This window comes from Anomaloglossus baeobatrachus, unplaced genomic scaffold (assembly GCF_048569485.1).
Source record: "Anomaloglossus baeobatrachus isolate aAnoBae1 unplaced genomic scaffold, aAnoBae1.hap1 Scaffold_2717, whole genome shotgun sequence".
Classification (NCBI taxonomy): Eukaryota; Metazoa; Chordata; class Amphibia; order Anura; family Aromobatidae; genus Anomaloglossus; species Anomaloglossus baeobatrachus.
The window spans coordinates 1-14,645 of record NW_027442222.1 but is presented as its reverse complement, the minus strand read 5'-3'; the positions used below and the strand labels follow the sequence as shown (position 1 = coordinate 14,645).

Here is a 14,645-nt window from a genome sequence, read left to right as displayed (position 1 = left end):
TTAAGAAGGGGTGCACCGTTCCTGGAGGTACTGCAATACCAGGTCAATGCGTGGAGTGGACAGAGCAAGCTCTTTTTCCATCTCCCTGTTCTAAAAATCCATTTAATATATGGTCCCCAGATAGGGGACGTATCAGATATTAAACTGATAAGAACAGATACTACACTTGATCTTAGCCAAAAGGCCGAGAAGCGATAACCAGAATTGGTTTGGGCCTCGAGTGGCACCCTGGCCTATGCCGGACACATCTTAGGGAGAGAGAGCGAGAGGGAGACAAACCCACGCCTACACAAGACATTTTGTCACCCAAGCCAACCCTTGAAAAGGCTGCTTTGCAGAGCCAAAACAAGAAGAATGGTGCGTTTTGCAGCCGCCGCCCACTGCAATGAATCTGAATAACTCCTCCTTTAGGGCGCAAGCAACTCCCCTCCCCCTTGCAGTCTTTCCAATTCACGATACAAAAAGACGGACAGGACAGGTTGCCTGACTTTCCGTCACTGCCACCCTTTGCCATCCTTACCCGTAGAAAGCCCTTTCATCATCCCCAAACCCTAATCTTTTCCCTTTCCTTCCCAGCCCCCAAACCCTGCCCTCTGTACCTTTCTCACCACCCGCTTCCCTTCTCCTGTCATCCCCCTACCACCCGGGAAAAAAAGAGATTGCCCCCTCCTTCCACTAGCCCACCCTCCCACCCAAAGAACAACTTCTTCTGCGCAGCTTGTTTTCTAGGCAGCAGCGCTATTGTGATGTCATCGGGGGGCATTGTGACAAGCCGCCAGTGTTCCGTCTCTTCATGTTGTGCACAGTTCAAACGGAAAATACATCAACAGGCAGACTACAGAAAAGCTTACTATCAAAGGTTAGAGGGGGGCTTTCTCAGAGGGCTTTTTACAGTTTTTCTATTCCCAATTAGCCGTTTAAGTGTACTTATTGAAAGTAGTAATTCTTTCATAGGCCGCCCTTTCTTAGTATTTGACGTTCCTTATATTGCGGTATGAGGCTTCGCAGTAGGTTGCAAACATTCATCACCCATGACTGTCCCCAATTGAGCTCAGAAGCTCAATGTCTATCATGACCTCTCTTTTAGAATGTCCAAGAGCAAGCAAACTATTCCTCCAGGAGAGGGCGCCAACAGACTACTAAAGAGATCATCATTACTCAAAGAAAACCCCAAAAACCAATGCATGATAGGAATAAACAGGTAACTTTCTTTGGAGTGGAAGCGGAGAGATCGCACCAGATGCCAATTCTAGATGTTATCACACCTGTGGTCACTGCAGCAGCAGGTGAATCCACTTTGTCCAAAAGGGATCTATTCCATTCAATTGCAAATGATCTAGATAAGACAGAGAACTGCAGCACGGGGACATAGCCGAGTTGGTCAGGTTGAGTGGTGATGAGTTTGCTATTTGGATGAATAAAGAAAGTCAAAAGTGTGAAAGATAAAAAACAAAAGGAGGAAGTGTGAAAAGTGAATGGGCCAAATTGAGGTGCATATGAAGACGTATGCTTTCTTCCAATTCATTAAATCGGGCTAATATGAATCAGGTGAATTGAGTTCTGCTTTTGGAAACTGGGTTAAGAAGGGGTGCACCGTTCCTGGAGGTACTGCAATACCAGGTCAATGCGTGGAGTGGACAGAGCAAGCTCTTTTTCCATCTCCCTGTTCTAAAAATCCATTTAATATATGGTCCCCAGATAGGGGACGTATCAGATATTAAACTGATAAGAACAGATACTACACTTGATCTTAGCCAAAAGGCCGAGAAGCGATAACCAGAATTGGTTTGGGCCTCGAGTGGCACCCTGGCCTATGCCGGACACATCTTAGGGAGAGAGAGCGAGAGGGAGACAAACCCACGCCTACACAAGACATTTTGTCACCCAAGCCAACCCTTGAAAAGGCTGCTTTGCAGAGCCAAAACAAGAAGAATGGTGCGTTTTGCAGCCGCCGCCCACTGCAATGAATCTGAATAACTCCTCCTTTAGGGCGCAAGCAACTCCCCTCCCCCTTGCAGTCTTTCCAATTCACGATACAAAAAGACGGACAGGACAGGTTGCCTGACTTTCCGTCACTGCCACCCTTTGCCATCCTTACCCGTAGAAAGCCCTTTCATCATCCCCAAACCCTAATCTTTTCCCTTTCCTTCCCAGCCCCCAAACCCTGCCCTCTGTACCTTTCTCACCACCCGCTTCCCTTCTCCTGTCATCCCCCTACCACCCGGGAAAAAAAGAGATTGCCCCCTCCTTCCACTAGCCCACCCTCCCACCCAAAGAACAACTTCTTCTGCGCAGCTTGTTTTCTAGGCAGCAGCGCTATTGTGATGTCATCGGGGGGCATTGTGACAAGCCGCCAGTGTTCCGTCTCTTCATGTTGTGCACAGTTCAAACGGAAAATACATCAACAGGCAGACTACAGAAAAGCTTACTATCAAAGGTTAGAGGGGGGCTTTCTCAGAGGGCTTTTTACAGTTTTTCTATTCCCAATTAGCCGTTTAAGTGTACTTATTGAAAGTAGTAATTCTTTCATAGGCCGCCCTTTCTTAGTATTTGACGTTCCTTATATTGCGGTATGAGGCTTCGCAGTAGGTTGCAAACATTCATCACCCATGACTGTCCCCAATTGAGCTCAGAAGCTCAATGTCTATCATGACCTCTCTTTTAGAATGTCCAAGAGCAAGCAAACTATTCCTCCAGGAGAGGGCGCCAACAGACTACTAAAGAGATCATCATTACTCAAAGAAAACCCCAAAAACCAATGCATGATAGGAATAAACAGGTAACTTTCTTTGGAGTGGAAGCGGAGAGATCGCACCAGATGCCAATTCTAGATGTTATCACACCTGTGGTCACTGCAGCAGCAGGTGAATCCACTTTGTCCAAAAGGGATCTATTCCATTCAATTGCAAATGATCTAGATAAGACAGAGAACTGCAGCACGGGGACATAGCCGAGTTGGTCAGGTTGAGTGGTGATGAGTTTGCTATTTGGATGAATAAAGAAAGTCAAAAGTGTGAAAGATAAAAAACAAAAGGAGGAAGTGTGAAAAGTGAATGGGCCAAATTGAGGTGCATATGAAGACGTATGCTTTCTTCCAATTCATTAAATCGGGCTAATATGAATCAGGTGAATTGAGTTCTGCTTTTGGAAACTGGGTTAAGAAGGGGTGCACCGTTCCTGGAGGTACTGCAATACCAGGTCAATGCGTGGAGTGGACAGAGCAAGCTCTTTTTCCATCTCCCTGTTCTAAAAATCCATTTAATATATGGTCCCCAGATAGGGGACGTATCAGATATTAAACTGATAAGAACAGATACTACACTTGATCTTAGCCAAAAGGCCGAGAAGCGATAACCAGAATTGGTTTGGGCCTCGAGTGGCACCCTGGCCTATGCCGGACACATCTTAGGGAGAGAGAGCGAGAGGGAGACAAACCCACGCCTACACAAGACATTTTGTCACCCAAGCCAACCCTTGAAAAGGCTGCTTTGCAGAGCCAAAACAAGAAGAATGGTGCGTTTTGCAGCCGCCGCCCACTGCAATGAATCTGAATAACTCCTCCTTTAGGGCGCAAGCAACTCCCCTCCCCCTTGCAGTCTTTCCAATTCACGATACAAAAAGACGGACAGGACAGGTTGCCTGACTTTCCGTCACTGCCACCCTTTGCCATCCTTACCCGTAGAAAGCCCTTTCATCATCCCCAAACCCTAATCTTTTCCCTTTCCTTCCCAGCCCCCAAACCCTGCCCTCTGTACCTTTCTCACCACCCGCTTCCCTTCTCCTGTCATCCCCCTACCACCCGGGAAAAAAAGAGATTGCCCCCTCCTTCCACTAGCCCACCCTCCCACCCAAAGAACAACTTCTTCTGCGCAGCTTGTTTTCTAGGCAGCAGCGCTATTGTGATGTCATCGGGGGGCATTGTGACAAGCCGCCAGTGTTCCGTCTCTTCATGTTGTGCACAGTTCAAACGGAAAATACATCAACAGGCAGACTACAGAAAAGCTTACTATCAAAGGTTAGAGGGGGGCTTTCTCAGAGGGCTTTTTACAGTTTTTCTATTCCCAATTAGCCGTTTAAGTGTACTTATTGAAAGTAGTAATTCTTTCATAGGCCGCCCTTTCTTAGTATTTGACGTTCCTTATATTGCGGTATGAGGCTTCGCAGTAGGTTGCAAACATTCATCACCCATGACTGTCCCCAATTGAGCTCAGAAGCTCAATGTCTATCATGACCTCTCTTTTAGAATGTCCAAGAGCAAGCAAACTATTCCTCCAGGAGAGGGCGCCAACAGACTACTAAAGAGATCATCATTACTCAAAGAAAACCCCAAAAACCAATGCATGATAGGAATAAACAGGTAACTTTCTTTGGAGTGGAAGCGGAGAGATCGCACCAGATGCCAATTCTAGATGTTATCACACCTGTGGTCACTGCAGCAGCAGGTGAATCCACTTTGTCCAAAAGGGATCTATTCCATTCAATTGCAAATGATCTAGATAAGACAGAGAACTGCAGCACGGGGACATAGCCGAGTTGGTCAGGTTGAGTGGTGATGAGTTTGCTATTTGGATGAATAAAGAAAGTCAAAAGTGTGAAAGATAAAAAACAAAAGGAGGAAGTGTGAAAAGTGAATGGGCCAAATTGAGGTGCATATGAAGACGTATGCTTTCTTCCAATTCATTAAATCGGGCTAATATGAATCAGGTGAATTGAGTTCTGCTTTTGGAAACTGGGTTAAGAAGGGGTGCACCGTTCCTGGAGGTACTGCAATACCAGGTCAATGCGTGGAGTGGACAGAGCAAGCTCTTTTTCCATCTCCCTGTTCTAAAAATCCATTTAATATATGGTCCCCAGATAGGGGACGTATCAGATATTAAACTGATAAGAACAGATACTACACTTGATCTTAGCCAAAAGGCCGAGAAGCGATAACCAGAATTGGTTTGGGCCTCGAGTGGCACCCTGGCCTATGCCGGACACATCTTAGGGAGAGAGAGCGAGAGGGAGACAAACCCACGCCTACACAAGACATTTTGTCACCCAAGCCAACCCTTGAAAAGGCTGCTTTGCAGAGCCAAAACAAGAAGAATGGTGCGTTTTGCAGCCGCCGCCCACTGCAATGAATCTGAATAACTCCTCCTTTAGGGCGCAAGCAACTCCCCTCCCCCTTGCAGTCTTTCCAATTCACGATACAAAAAGACGGACAGGACAGGTTGCCTGACTTTCCGTCACTGCCACCCTTTGCCATCCTTACCCGTAGAAAGCCCTTTCATCATCCCCAAACCCTAATCTTTTCCCTTTCCTTCCCAGCCCCCAAACCCTGCCCTCTGTACCTTTCTCACCACCCGCTTCCCTTCTCCTGTCATCCCCCTACCACCCGGGAAAAAAAGAGATTGCCCCCTCCTTCCACTAGCCCACCCTCCCACCCAAAGAACAACTTCTTCTGCGCAGCTTGTTTTCTAGGCAGCAGCGCTATTGTGATGTCATCGGGGGGCATTGTGACAAGCCGCCAGTGTTCCGTCTCTTCATGTTGTGCACAGTTCAAACGGAAAATACATCAACAGGCAGACTACAGAAAAGCTTACTATCAAAGGTTAGAGGGGGGCTTTCTCAGAGGGCTTTTTACAGTTTTTCTATTCCCAATTAGCCGTTTAAGTGTACTTATTGAAAGTAGTAATTCTTTCATAGGCCGCCCTTTCTTAGTATTTGACGTTCCTTATATTGCGGTATGAGGCTTCGCAGTAGGTTGCAAACATTCATCACCCATGACTGTCCCCAATTGAGCTCAGAAGCTCAATGTCTATCATGACCTCTCTTTTAGAATGTCCAAGAGCAAGCAAACTATTCCTCCAGGAGAGGGCGCCAACAGACTACTAAAGAGATCATCATTACTCAAAGAAAACCCCAAAAACCAATGCATGATAGGAATAAACAGGTAACTTTCTTTGGAGTGGAAGCGGAGAGATCGCACCAGATGCCAATTCTAGATGTTATCACACCTGTGGTCACTGCAGCAGCAGGTGAATCCACTTTGTCCAAAAGGGATCTATTCCATTCAATTGCAAATGATCTAGATAAGACAGAGAACTGCAGCACGGGGACATAGCCGAGTTGGTCAGGTTGAGTGGTGATGAGTTTGCTATTTGGATGAATAAAGAAAGTCAAAAGTGTGAAAGATAAAAAACAAAAGGAGGAAGTGTGAAAAGTGAATGGGCCAAATTGAGGTGCATATGAAGACGTATGCTTTCTTCCAATTCATTAAATCGGGCTAATATGAATCAGGTGAATTGAGTTCTGCTTTTGGAAACTGGGTTAAGAAGGGGTGCACCGTTCCTGGAGGTACTGCAATACCAGGTCAATGCGTGGAGTGGACAGAGCAAGCTCTTTTTCCATCTCCCTGTTCTAAAAATCCATTTAATATATGGTCCCCAGATAGGGGACGTATCAGATATTAAACTGATAAGAACAGATACTACACTTGATCTTAGCCAAAAGGCCGAGAAGCGATAACCAGAATTGGTTTGGGCCTCGAGTGGCACCCTGGCCTATGCCGGACACATCTTAGGGAGAGAGAGCGAGAGGGAGACAAACCCACGCCTACACAAGACATTTTGTCACCCAAGCCAACCCTTGAAAAGGCTGCTTTGCAGAGCCAAAACAAGAAGAATGGTGCGTTTTGCAGCCGCCGCCCACTGCAATGAATCTGAATAACTCCTCCTTTAGGGCGCAAGCAACTCCCCTCCCCCTTGCAGTCTTTCCAATTCACGATACAAAAAGACGGACAGGACAGGTTGCCTGACTTTCCGTCACTGCCACCCTTTGCCATCCTTACCCGTAGAAAGCCCTTTCATCATCCCCAAACCCTAATCTTTTCCCTTTCCTTCCCAGCCCCCAAACCCTGCCCTCTGTACCTTTCTCACCACCCGCTTCCCTTCTCCTGTCATCCCCCTACCACCCGGGAAAAAAAGAGATTGCCCCCTCCTTCCACTAGCCCACCCTCCCACCCAAAGAACAACTTCTTCTGCGCAGCTTGTTTTCTAGGCAGCAGCGCTATTGTGATGTCATCGGGGGGCATTGTGACAAGCCGCCAGTGTTCCGTCTCTTCATGTTGTGCACAGTTCAAACGGAAAATACATCAACAGGCAGACTACAGAAAAGCTTACTATCAAAGGTTAGAGGGGGGCTTTCTCAGAGGGCTTTTTACAGTTTTTCTATTCCCAATTAGCCGTTTAAGTGTACTTATTGAAAGTAGTAATTCTTTCATAGGCCGCCCTTTCTTAGTATTTGACGTTCCTTATATTGCGGTATGAGGCTTCGCAGTAGGTTGCAAACATTCATCACCCATGACTGTCCCCAATTGAGCTCAGAAGCTCAATGTCTATCATGACCTCTCTTTTAGAATGTCCAAGAGCAAGCAAACTATTCCTCCAGGAGAGGGCGCCAACAGACTACTAAAGAGATCATCATTACTCAAAGAAAACCCCAAAAACCAATGCATGATAGGAATAAACAGGTAACTTTCTTTGGAGTGGAAGCGGAGAGATCGCACCAGATGCCAATTCTAGATGTTATCACACCTGTGGTCACTGCAGCAGCAGGTGAATCCACTTTGTCCAAAAGGGATCTATTCCATTCAATTGCAAATGATCTAGATAAGACAGAGAACTGCAGCACGGGGACATAGCCGAGTTGGTCAGGTTGAGTAGTGATGAGTTTGCTATTTGGATGAATAAAGAAAGTCAAAAGTGTGAAAGATAAAAAACAAAAGGAGGAAGTGTGAAAAGTGAATGGGCCAAATTGAGGTGCATATGAAGACGTATGCTTTCTTCCAATTCATTAAATCGGGCTAATATGAATCAGGTGAATTGAGTTCTGCTTTTGGAAACTGGGTTAAGAAGGGGTGCACCGTTCCTGGAGGTACTGCAATACCAGGTCAATGCGTGGAGTGGACAGAGCAAGCTCTTTTTCCATCTCCCTGTTCTAAAAATCCATTTAATATATGGTCCCCAGATAGGGGACGTATCAGATATTAAACTGATAAGAACAGATACTACACTTGATCTTAGCCAAAAGGCCGAGAAGCGATAACCAGAATTGGTTTGGGCCTCGAGTGGCACCCTGGCCTATGCCGGACACATCTTAGGGAGAGAGAGCGAGAGGGAGACAAACCCACGCCTACACAAGACATTTTGTCACCCAAGCCAACCCTTGAAAAGGCTGCTTTGCAGAGCCAAAACAAGAAGAATGGTGCGTTTTGCAGCCGCCGCCCACTGCAATGAATCTGAATAACTCCTCCTTTAGGGCGCAAGCAACTCCCCTCCCCCTTGCAGTCTTTCCAATTCACGATACAAAAAGACGGACAGGACAGGTTGCCTGACTTTCCGTCACTGCCACCCTTTGCCATCCTTACCCGTAGAAAGCCCTTTCATCATCCCCAAACCCTAATCTTTTCCCTTTCCTTCCCAGCCCCCAAACCCTGCCCTCTGTACCTTTCTCACCACCCGCTTCCCTTCTCCTGTCATCCCCCTACCACCCGGGAAAAAAAGAGATTGCCCCCTCCTTCCACTAGCCCACCCTCCCACCCAAAGAACAACTTCTTCTGCGCAGCTTGTTTTCTAGGCAGCAGCGCTATTGTGATGTCATCGGGGGGCATTGTGACAAGCCGCCAGTGTTCCGTCTCTTCATGTTGTGCACAGTTCAAACGGAAAATACATCAACAGGCAGACTACAGAAAAGCTTACTATCAAAGGTTAGAGGGGGGCTTTCTCAGAGGGCTTTTTACAGTTTTTCTATTCCCAATTAGCCGTTTAAGTGTACTTATTGAAAGTAGTAATTCTTTCATAGGCCGCCCTTTCTTAGTATTTGACGTTCCTTATATTGCGGTATGAGGCTTCGCAGTAGGTTGCAAACATTCATCACCCATGACTGTCCCCAATTGAGCTCAGAAGCTCAATGTCTATCATGACCTCTCTTTTAGAATGTCCAAGAGCAAGCAAACTATTCCTCCAGGAGAGGGCGCCAACAGACTACTAAAGAGATCATCATTACTCAAAGAAAACCCCAAAAACCAATGCATGATAGGAATAAACAGGTAACTTTCTTTGGAGTGGAAGCGGAGAGATCGCACCAGATGCCAATTCTAGATGTTATCACACCTGTGGTCACTGCAGCAGCAGGTGAATCCACTTTGTCCAAAAGGGATCTATTCCATTCAATTGCAAATGATCTAGATAAGACAGAGAACTGCAGCACGGGGACATAGCCGAGTTGGTCAGGTTGAGTGGTGATGAGTTTGCTATTTGGATGAATAAAGAAAGTCAAAAGTGTGAAAGATAAAAAACAAAAGGAGGAAGTGTGAAAAGTGAATGGGCCAAATTGAGGTGCATATGAAGACGTATGCTTTCTTCCAATTCATTAAATCGGGCTAATATGAATCAGGTGAATTGAGTTCTGCTTTTGGAAACTGGGTTAAGAAGGGGTGCACCGTTCCTGGAGGTACTGCAATACCAGGTCAATGCGTGGAGTGGACAGAGCAAGCTCTTTTTCCATCTCCCTGTTCTAAAAATCCATTTAATATATGGTCCCCAGATAGGGGACGTATCAGATATTAAACTGATAAGAACAGATACTACACTTGATCTTAGCCAAAAGGCCGAGAAGCGATAACCAGAATTGGTTTGGGCCTCGAGTGGCACCCTGGCCTATGCCGGACACATCTTAGGGAGAGAGAGCGAGAGGGAGACAAACCCACGCCTACACAAGACATTTTGTCACCCAAGCCAACCCTTGAAAAGGCTGCTTTGCAGAGCCAAAACAAGAAGAATGGTGCGTTTTGCAGCCGCCGCCCACTGCAATGAATCTGAATAACTCCTCCTTTAGGGCGCAAGCAACTCCCCTCCCCCTTGCAGTCTTTCCAATTCACGATACAAAAAGACGGACAGGACAGGTTGCCTGACTTTCCGTCACTGCCACCCTTTGCCATCCTTACCCGTAGAAAGCCCTTTCATCATCCCCAAACCCTAATCTTTTCCCTTTCCTTCCCAGCCCCCAAACCCTGCCCTCTGTACCTTTCTCACCACCCGCTTCCCTTCTCCTGTCATCCCCCTACCACCCGGGAAAAAAAGAGATTGCCCCCTCCTTCCACTAGCCCACCCTCCCACCCAAAGAACAACTTCTTCTGCGCAGCTTGTTTTCTAGGCAGCAGCGCTATTGTGATGTCATCGGGGGGCATTGTGACAAGCCGCCAGTGTTCCGTCTCTTCATGTTGTGCACAGTTCAAACGGAAAATACATCAACAGGCAGACTACAGAAAAGCTTACTATCAAAGGTTAGAGGGGGGCTTTCTCAGAGGGCTTTTTACAGTTTTTCTATTCCCAATTAGCCGTTTAAGTGTACTTATTGAAAGTAGTAATTCTTTCATAGGCCGCCCTTTCTTAGTATTTGACGTTCCTTATATTGCGGTATGAGGCTTCGCAGTAGGTTGCAAACATTCATCACCCATGACTGTCCCCAATTGAGCTCAGAAGCTCAATGTCTATCATGACCTCTCTTTTAGAATGTCCAAGAGCAAGCAAACTATTCCTCCAGGAGAGGGCGCCAACAGACTACTAAAGAGATCATCATTACTCAAAGAAAACCCCAAAAACCAATGCATGATAGGAATAAACAGGTAACTTTCTTTGGAGTGGAAGCGGAGAGATCGCACCAGATGCCAATTCTAGATGTTATCACACCTGTGGTCACTGCAGCAGCAGGTGAATCCACTTTGTCCAAAAGGGATCTATTCCATTCAATTGCAAATGATCTAGATAAGACAGAGAACTGCAGCACGGGGACATAGCCGAGTTGGTCAGGTTGAGTGGTGATGAGTTTGCTATTTGGATGAATAAAGAAAGTCAAAAGTGTGAAAGATAAAAAACAAAAGGAGGAAGTGTGAAAAGTGAATGGGCCAAATTGAGGTGCATATGAAGACGTATGCTTTCTTCCAATTCATTAAATCGGGCTAATATGAATCAGGTGAATTGAGTTCTGCTTTTGGAAACTGGGTTAAGAAGGGGTGCACCGTTCCTGGAGGTACTGCAATACCAGGTCAATGCGTGGAGTGGACAGAGCAAGCTCTTTTTCCATCTCCCTGTTCTAAAAATCCATTTAATATATGGTCCCCAGATAGGGGACGTATCAGATATTAAACTGATAAGAACAGATACTACACTTGATCTTAGCCAAAAGGCCGAGAAGCGATAACCAGAATTGGTTTGGGCCTCGAGTGGCACCCTGGCCTATGCCGGACACATCTTAGGGAGAGAGAGCGAGAGGGAGACAAACCCACGCCTACACAAGACATTTTGTCACCCAAGCCAACCCTTGAAAAGGCTGCTTTGCAGAGCCAAAACAAGAAGAATGGTGCGTTTTGCAGCCGCCGCCCACTGCAATGAATCTGAATAACTCCTCCTTTAGGGCGCAAGCAACTCCCCTCCCCCTTGCAGTCTTTCCAATTCACGATACAAAAAGACGGACAGGACAGGTTGCCTGACTTTCCGTCACTGCCACCCTTTGCCATCCTTACCCGTAGAAAGCCCTTTCATCATCCCCAAACCCTAATCTTTTCCCTTTCCTTCCCAGCCCCCAAACCCTGCCCTCTGTACCTTTCTCACCACCCGCTTCCCTTCTCCTGTCATCCCCCTACCACCCGGGAAAAAAAGAGATTGCCCCCTCCTTCCACTAGCCCACCCTCCCACCCAAAGAACAACTTCTTCTGCGCAGCTTGTTTTCTAGGCAGCAGCGCTATTGTGATGTCATCGGGGGGCATTGTGACAAGCCGCCAGTGTTCCGTCTCTTCATGTTGTGCACAGTTCAAACGGAAAATACATCAACAGGCAGACTACAGAAAAGCTTACTATCAAAGGTTAGAGGGGGGCTTTCTCAGAGGGCTTTTTACAGTTTTTCTATTCCCAATTAGCCGTTTAAGTGTACTTATTGAAAGTAGTAATTCTTTCATAGGCCGCCCTTTCTTAGTATTTGACGTTCCTTATATTGCGGTATGAGGCTTCGCAGTAGGTTGCAAACATTCATCACCCATGACTGTCCCCAATTGAGCTCAGAAGCTCAATGTCTATCATGACCTCTCTTTTAGAATGTCCAAGAGCAAGCAAACTATTCCTCCAGGAGAGGGCGCCAACAGACTACTAAAGAGATCATCATTACTCAAAGAAAACCCCAAAAACCAATGCATGATAGGAATAAACAGGTAACTTTCTTTGGAGTGGAAGCGGAGAGATCGCACCAGATGCCAATTCTAGATGTTATCACACCTGTGGTCACTGCAGCAGCAGGTGAATCCACTTTGTCCAAAAGGGATCTATTCCATTCAATTGCAAATGATCTAGATAAGACAGAGAACTGCAGCACGGGGACATAGCCGAGTTGGTCAGGTTGAGTGGTGATGAGTTTGCTATTTGGATGAATAAAGAAAGTCAAAAGTGTGAAAGATAAAAAACAAAAGGAGGAAGTGTGAAAAGTGAATGGGCCAAATTGAGGTGCATATGAAGACGTATGCTTTCTTCCAATTCATTAAATCGGGCTAATATGAATCAGGTGAATTGAGTTCTGCTTTTGGAAACTGGGTTAAGAAGGGGTGCACCGTTCCTGGAGGTACTGCAATACCAGGTCAATGCGTGGAGTGGACAGAGCAAGCTCTTTTTCCATCTCCCTGTTCTAAAAATCCATTTAATATATGGTCCCCAGATAGGGGACGTATCAGATATTAAACTGATAAGAACAGATACTACACTTGATCTTAGCCAAAAGGCCGAGAAGCGATAACCAGAATTGGTTTGGGCCTCGAGTGGCACCCTGGCCTATGCCGGACACATCTTAGGGAGAGAGAGCGAGAGGGAGACAAACCCACGCCTACACAAGACATTTTGTCACCCAAGCCAACCCTTGAAAAGGCTGCTTTGCAGAGCCAAAACAAGAAGAATGGTGCGTTTTGCAGCCGCCGCCCACTGCAATGAATCTGAATAACTCCTCCTTTAGGGCGCAAGCAACTCCCCTCCCCCTTGCAGTCTTTCCAATTCACGATACAAAAAGACGGACAGGACAGGTTGCCTGACTTTCCGTCACTGCCACCCTTTGCCATCCTTACCCGTAGAAAGCCCTTTCATCATCCCCAAACCCTAATCTTTTCCCTTTCCTTCCCAGCCCCCAAACCCTGCCCTCTGTACCTTTCTCACCACCCGCTTCCCTTCTCCTGTCATCCCCCTACCACCCGGGAAAAAAAGAGATTGCCCCCTCCTTCCACTAGCCCACCCTCCCACCCAAAGAACAACTTCTTCTGCGCAGCTTGTTTTCTAGGCAGCAGCGCTATTGTGATGTCATCGGGGGGCATTGTGACAAGCCGCCAGTGTTCCGTCTCTTCATGTTGTGCACAGTTCAAACGGAAAATACATCAACAGGCAGACTACAGAAAAGCTTACTATCAAAGGTTAGAGGGGGGCTTTCTCAGAGGGCTTTTTACAGTTTTTCTATTCCCAATTAGCCGTTTAAGTGTACTTATTGAAAGTAGTAATTCTTTCATAGGCCGCCCTTTCTTAGTATTTGACGTTCCTTATATTGCGGTATGAGGCTTCGCAGTAGGTTGCAAACATTCATCACCCATGACTGTCCCCAATTGAGCTCAGAAGCTCAATGTCTATCATGACCTCTCTTTTAGAATGTCCAAGAGCAAGCAAACTATTCCTCCAGGAGAGGGCGCCAACAGACTACTAAAGAGATCATCATTACTCAAAGAAAACCCCAAAAACCAATGCATGATAGGAATAAACAGGTAACTTTCTTTGGAGTGGAAGCGGAGAGATCGCACCAGATGCCAATTCTAGATGTTATCACACCTGTGGTCACTGCAGCAGCAGGTGAATCCACTTTGTCCAAAAGGGATCTATTCCATTCAATTGCAAATGATCTAGATAAGACAGAGAACTGCAGCACGGGGACATAGCCGAGTTGGTCAGGTTGAGTGGTGATGAGTTTGCTATTTGGATGAATAAAGAAAGTCAAAAGTGTGAAAGATAAAAAACAAAAGGAGGAAGTGTGAAAAGTGAATGGGCCAAATTGAGGTGCATATGAAGACGTATGCTTTCTTCCAATTCATTAAATCGGGCTAATATGAATCAGGTGAATTGAGTTCTGCTTTTGGAAACTGGGTTAAGAAGGGGTGCACCGTTCCTGGAGGTACTGCAATACCAGGTCAATGCGTGGAGTGGACAGAGCAAGCTCTTTTTCCATCTCCCTGTTCTAAAAATCCATTTAATATATGGTCCCCAGATAGGGGACGTATCAGATATTAAACTGATAAGAACAGATTTTTGATTTAATGAAGCTTTCCAAAGCACCGCAAAAAATGCATGACCGAAGTCACACCAAAAACAGTGCAAAGGCTAGGATTCGTGTGGACCCCTCCGTGAGGAGAGGGTCCCCAAAAATCAACCCCGTCCCTCCGAGCCAGAAGGCCACAGCAAGGGTCAGGGATCTTCGGTGCTCCCCCAAGCCGAAGCCTGGTTGAGCCTTGTCGTTGCTCCCAGCGTCCACCCAGGCATCTTACCCAAGTGGAGTAGAGAGCTACTAGTTGTTGGTTTCGCAGCCGAAAC

The 14,645-nt window shown here is 46.4% G+C and overlaps 10 non-coding genes across 10 annotated transcripts; all 10 read right to left on the bottom strand.

Moving 5' to 3' along the window:
- Nucleotides 1-5: 5 nt before the first annotated feature.
- LOC142265046 (U2 spliceosomal RNA) lies at nt 6-196 on the bottom strand. Its single transcript, XR_012731436.1, has one exon. It is a non-coding gene; the product is annotated as a U2 spliceosomal RNA (small nuclear RNA).
- A 1,387-nt stretch (nt 197-1,583) lies between these two features.
- Nucleotides 1,584-1,774, bottom strand: LOC142265034 (U2 spliceosomal RNA). Its single transcript, XR_012731427.1, has one exon. It is a non-coding gene; the product is annotated as a U2 spliceosomal RNA (small nuclear RNA).
- A 1,387-nt stretch (nt 1,775-3,161) lies between these two features.
- On the bottom strand, nt 3,162-3,352 carry LOC142265022 (U2 spliceosomal RNA). The gene has a single exon (XR_012731416.1). It is a non-coding gene; the product is annotated as a U2 spliceosomal RNA (small nuclear RNA).
- A 1,387-nt stretch (nt 3,353-4,739) lies between these two features.
- Nucleotides 4,740-4,930, bottom strand: LOC142265009 (U2 spliceosomal RNA). The gene has a single exon (XR_012731405.1). It is a non-coding gene; the product is annotated as a U2 spliceosomal RNA (small nuclear RNA).
- A 1,387-nt stretch (nt 4,931-6,317) lies between these two features.
- On the bottom strand, nt 6,318-6,508 carry LOC142265110 (U2 spliceosomal RNA). Its single transcript, XR_012731483.1, has one exon. It is a non-coding gene; the product is annotated as a U2 spliceosomal RNA (small nuclear RNA).
- Nucleotides 6,509-7,895: 1,387 nt separating this feature from the next.
- Nucleotides 7,896-8,086, bottom strand: LOC142265097 (U2 spliceosomal RNA). Its single transcript, XR_012731472.1, has one exon. It is a non-coding gene; the product is annotated as a U2 spliceosomal RNA (small nuclear RNA).
- Nucleotides 8,087-9,473: 1,387 nt separating this feature from the next.
- On the bottom strand, nt 9,474-9,664 carry LOC142265085 (U2 spliceosomal RNA). Its single transcript, XR_012731461.1, has one exon. It is a non-coding gene; the product is annotated as a U2 spliceosomal RNA (small nuclear RNA).
- A 1,387-nt stretch (nt 9,665-11,051) lies between these two features.
- Nucleotides 11,052-11,242, bottom strand: LOC142265073 (U2 spliceosomal RNA). Its single transcript, XR_012731450.1, has one exon. It is a non-coding gene; the product is annotated as a U2 spliceosomal RNA (small nuclear RNA).
- Nucleotides 11,243-12,629: 1,387 nt separating this feature from the next.
- On the bottom strand, nt 12,630-12,820 carry LOC142265003 (U2 spliceosomal RNA). The gene has a single exon (XR_012731399.1). It is a non-coding gene; the product is annotated as a U2 spliceosomal RNA (small nuclear RNA).
- A 1,387-nt stretch (nt 12,821-14,207) lies between these two features.
- On the bottom strand, nt 14,208-14,400 carry LOC142265044 (U2 spliceosomal RNA). Its single transcript, XR_012731435.1, has one exon. It is a non-coding gene; the product is annotated as a U2 spliceosomal RNA (small nuclear RNA).
- Nucleotides 14,401-14,645: the final 245 nt, after the last annotated feature.